The sequence below is a fragment of the Cyprinodon variegatus genome, unplaced genomic scaffold, assembly GCF_000732505.1.
Source record: "Cyprinodon variegatus isolate N-32 unplaced genomic scaffold, C_variegatus-1.0 Scaffold1002, whole genome shotgun sequence".
Lineage (NCBI taxonomy): Eukaryota > Metazoa > Chordata > Actinopteri > Cyprinodontiformes > Cyprinodontidae > Cyprinodon > Cyprinodon variegatus.
Genome location: NW_015151455.1, coordinates 196,373 through 202,015, shown reverse-complemented (window position 1 = coordinate 202,015; position 5,643 = coordinate 196,373).

The following is a 5,643-nucleotide window of genomic DNA, read 5'->3' as shown; positions in this document are numbered from 1 at the left end:
GCATGAAAAAAGTGGTTTCTACTTTTACTTTTATACTTTAAGTAAATTTACAAGCCTGTACTTTGTTATTTTTACTTGAGTAAAGAATTTTAATCAGTACTTCCACTTTTACCAGAGTATTTTTTAACGCAAGTATCTGTACTTTTACTCAGGTACACCTCAGTAGACACACACACACACTCAACAAAAATATGTTTTCCTTTCAAACACACTACTATGACATGCACACATCACAGTAGAAACACTCACACACTCTCAAAAAGGCTGGTTTCCTACAACAGATTTGTCCTTGATCAAATGCATCTAAATCAAATGGCTGAATTACCTGCTCAACATGCAGTCCATTTCTACAGAGTCCTCTTAATCATCAGAATACTTGATTCAGGTGTGTTGGACCAGGGACACATCTAAACATTGCAGGATTTTGGCTCTCGAGGACTGGAGTTGCCTGCCCCTTAGAACATCTGCCATCTCTTTAGAACCGTCTGCAGGCACTGATTGGACGCCACGCACATGACTGAGGCTTGTTTTAAGGAATATTCACCAATGTTGATTCACCCTGAAATGTAATTAATACCCTCTCCAAACCCATCATAATAAAGCGTTTACAACTAATAACTTGGAATGCATGATAATTCCACTGGTAAAATGTTTACCAATTTAAACATGTTAGATATTGTTGGAAAGCTTAGATTCTTCACAATTAAACCACCAAGTTCATTTTAGGGACACAGCGAGCACCAAAGCATAATTAACACAGATATAGCAGCATGTCAAAATATAAACATGACAAAGCAGCCACAACAAGCAAGCATGTTTTTATCACTGCTGTTCAAAAAAGACCTATTATTTTCTAGACTGAAAAAACCCCAACTTATAGTCATGTTTTAACTTATGCAGTTTGGGCTGTGTTTTACTCACCCAATTCTCATGTATATATTTAGAAACTAGAAGGGGTTAGCTTTTATATCATGTGTGACACATGTAATTTGGGCTTACAGTTCCTAAGTTATTCTCTTTTCTATTTGGGTATGCAAAATAGACGAGAATTTCCCAAAATTAGGTGGATGTTGAGAGGGTATTCCACTTTCATATGAATCCAAATCAGATTTCCATGGTGTAATACGTTAGATTTACACTAATTATTTAACTGTTAAATACTTCTATAAAATGTCCATGTTTAGTAATAAAGTTTTTCTTTCTTTTTTTTTTTTATGTGTCCTGTCTGGCAATGTGGCAATAAGAATAATTGTCTTGATGCCATAAAGGGCCCAACAGATTTTACTTTCACAGGTGGAGCAGTTCGGCTATCGCCATAGTGTTCCACTTGATTTATGCATATAAATATGTTTATTATAATTATGCAGGGAGTATTATAGATTATATGGACACTGCAATGTAAGTAGAACAGGAAGGGAAATAGAAAAAAAAGAGAAAAGATGAAAGAAAGAGGAGATAAAAGGTAGAGTAATAAAGTTAGTAATTGAGTTTTTCAAGGAGAATATTTATTAGAGATCTAGAATGTTTTTTTTTTAGTGTTCCCTTTAATTTTGTGACGAGTATAATATATAGTTGATGTAGGGTAACAGCAGATGGAAAGAAAGATATGCAAAGGTGTTCCTCTGCATCTAGAATTTAACAATCTATCAGTGAATGAGCTCTTTTTCTGCAATAATAATTCCTTGGGTGACAGTGACGTTACTTTTTTACAGCCCCGTCTCCCTGACACATCCACTGGATCAAGGAGGCATGCTGGGACAAAGCTGGCCTAAATGAGCTTGTCCAAATTCTTTCTCTCCACAAAAAGAATAAGAGTTTACAGAAAGCAACTGTTGGAGCCAAGAAAAAAAAAAAGAAAAAAACTGCATGTTGCTGCTCTAAATTAGGTATGGGCCCCCATTGTTGGTATCTGTGGACAAAGTTGCTGTTTCAAGACCGTAAAGGTTTTCTGTGATGCTGTCTCTAATTTTATAAAATCTTTGTATCAGGATCCCAGAGAAATTGTTGGAGTAAACAGTTTTCTCAGTCTGTTTAAACTACAGACTAACCAGCATCTCTCCTTGACGTGATGCGGTGTACTGCCAGGCAGCTGGCTTAAAGACGGCTCTGACATGTTTACTGCAGTTATGAGTGAGACAAATGGCTTGAAATCTTTTTGGTTTTTAAAAACTGTTATTGGAATAAAATTATTGTTCCATGTATTAGGTAAGTGTTTGTTCCATCTTTGTTCTACCTTAAAATATAAAACAAATATAAATACTGTGAAACCATGGTATATTACAGTTAATGAACCTGATCCAATATTTAATACCTAATAAACCAGGAAACGTGTTATAAAATGTGAGCAGAGATCAGCTCTGTGCAAAGCTATTTGCATTTTTTGTTAGTTGAAAGAAGCAATTCAAGTTTTCCTTTTTTCAACAGTTTGTCATTTCCAAGTTTGAAGTTGGAGAAATCAACAAAAAGGTTCCCAGAAGTCTGAATAATGAATTAGAAATATGTTTTTCACTTCAATTCCAATGTTGAAATCAATTATCCCTGCATTGCATATCAAATCAGAGATGGCTGCAGTGATAAATGCATTTGCATTTACTTGTGTTCCAATATTTCATGCACAGTTCTATTGAATGTCCTTTAGTGCACATGTTTGAAAAAACAAATGAAGAGAAACTTTACTGAATTTTAATACTAATTATCAGTTAGCAAATAAGCTGGTGAAAATTCTCAGTCATCCAGGTCATAGTCTTTCAAATAAAGTTAAAAAAAACAATCCACTTGACTTTGTTTTCCAAGTTTCCATCTAGGAAGCTTTTTCAATTCAAAATGTCTGGATTAGCGTTTATTGCCAAGCTAGTAGCCCAACATTGCTATGGCTTAGAAAACAGGCAAACTGAACCAGAGGAACAGGTCCACCCCTTAGTAATGGGGAGTCGTTGTGGTCTTTGTTAGCCTGCAATACCCGATACTGGCCTATGCCTCTGAAAAGGGGAGTCATTAGGGTCATTGGTGGCCTGGCTGGTCAGACCAGATGTCCTTGTCCCCTGAATAGCGATGAGGATTGAGATGATAGCAGGAAGGAATCAACTCTTATCGCTGCGTTGTAGGTTTTTGAGAGCTAGAACCCGAGTCCACCCGTCTGTTTAAGGTTGGCTTTTCTCTCTTAACATAAATGGCTTCTTTCAAACCACCTGTCTTCTTTGTCCAAAATGTGAACATTCGGGTCCTCAAAAGAGTGTCCTTTGTCCATAAAGTGTAGATCAGGGGTAACCAATTAAAAACCAGTGGGGTCCGAATAAAGAAAATCATCAACAAGTAAAGGTCTGGAGACATTTTTAATTATAATCTGTTACTTTAAACAGAATTTAAAACTGAAATTAAATTAGGTTTTTATGCATCCATATTAAACATTAAATTTTTTAAATAAAAAAAATAGAAAAAAAAATTCCATTTTAAAATCTAAAGTGTTTTATGAAGTAGAGAACAACAATCGTTCAGTTTGGTATATAGACAATTTCCTGATTCACATATTTTATAAAACACCTGAGCTGACCGTTTGTTTTGTTTTATCTTTTTATGGCTTAATGAGAGCAGTGGGCTTTATGCTGTCCTGCAAGGCTTTAAACCTGGGTTCGAATGGAGACAAAGCCATTCTAAAGCACATATCAAGGAGCTCATTTTGAGCCTGGATCCATATTTATTTTTGATTCTGTTCATGGTGGAGAATCCTGCTTCACAGCAGCAGGTTGAGCCAAACATACTCTAAATGTTCAGGGTCATCTTTGAGCCCCATTTCACTTTTCTGTCACCAGTTCACCATGGTTCTTCCAGCAGTCCACACTTTCTCTGCTCTCTTTTTCTCATCATCTTCTCCTTCTTTCCCATTGCCCGGCTTACCACAGGTTTGCCTGCTGTGTCTAAAAGTAGCAGCAGCAGCAACCCAGACTGACAGCAGCTCATTGGATTTTTTGTATCACGTGCAGCCTGGTCCTGGAAGCTCTGCAGGGCTTTACCATATTAACAGGAGAAGCGATCAAGTGGAGTTAGACACTGCCGTCAGACAACATGCAGCAATTTATAAATGTTTTAAATCAGGTTGGGTCCAGATTAGCCAGCAGGTAGGTCTAGATCCAGACCGCGGTCCGCTAATCCATGACCTCTGCTGTAGATGGACAGTCAAGTCTTGCCTGGAGGAGGTCTGTGGAAAGGTTGTTTGGTTTCTCAAGTATAAAGATCAGAGCATTCCTCACTGCATTAAACTGCATACACCACTCCACTCATCTTAGGTCTGGGGGGGTCTAGTCTTTAGGATGCACTAGCCTCTGTCTAAGGGTCACGTTTGATTTGAAATTTTCTGGGATATTGTGTTTGGAGAAAATCAAAGTTAGCAAATGTTACTGACTTTCAAACTCAGACTGGAAATACTGCCAATATTTCCAGTCTGATCTTTGAATCCTGAGATGAATGGAACCCAGCATTAGCAACCAACAGAAATGTTTTTTCCTTGGCACATCCTCCGCTGCACTTCTAATGAGTAGTTTCTATTTGAAGCAAAAGGTCTATGGTATTTTATAGCTACTGGGTTACGCTGTGTTTATGAGCAGATTACAATTAATTTAACCTCGTTATTAATTTATTTACCTTGCAAGTAAATATTGAAAAAAACGGATAACACCAATGGTGCATTAATTACAGTTTGAGACCTAATCAGATACTATATAAGGAAATGTTCACTGTGTAATCTATCAGGCGGCAAGTTCGCTTAACTAGCCATTTGGTTCTCATGGCGCTGAAAAAGACAGTGAAATTATTCTATATTGCAATTTAAATAAAAATGCTTTTATCTCAAAAGTTTGAAACACCAATTTTGGATTTTAGTGTGTTTTTATGCCCTTTTATAAGCAAGTTTAAACTAAAGATTGGAATAGATGCAAGCATGAACCAATATTTTACTCCAAGTTTGATATTAAACCCATCAAACTATCTAACTTATATCTGTTATCTGTACTTTTTGCACATCATACGAAAACAACTTCATATCCATGTTACAACGAATTCTGTTTGATGTGGTTCCTATATGACCCATTCAACTACAGCAAACAATGTTATCTTAAAGTTAAGGGGCAATGTGTTGGTTATACCCACATTTATTTTTTGCAGTAAATCAGAAATATGATATGGTTTAAACATGGCAAAAGTTTTTACAAAATAACCAAAAGCTAAAAAAAAAGCAAAGGACCCAAATGACCAAAAACCAACTGGGGAAATTTTTCAACTTAATCAAATAGAGAGTGCTTTTCTGTTAAAGGTCTTAGTCGCTATCACTATCCAAACATCAACAGCTCTGCCATTAAATGGAAGTTGGTCTTTATTTATTCAGCCCCTTTCTGAGCCGACTTTAAAGTTGGATTTCACAGCGTGCAACAAAGTCAGTCATTCACCCATTAACACACATTGACAAACTGATGGTGGCAAGCTACATGGTAGCCAGAGCTGCCCTGGGGCACACTGACAGAACATCTGCACCACCAGGCCCACTGATACCACCAGTAGGCAAAGTGGGTAAAGAGTTGCAAAAAGGGCACAACAACTGACACTGACAGGGTTAGAACCGGCAACCCTCTAATTGCAGGATGAGCATCCTGC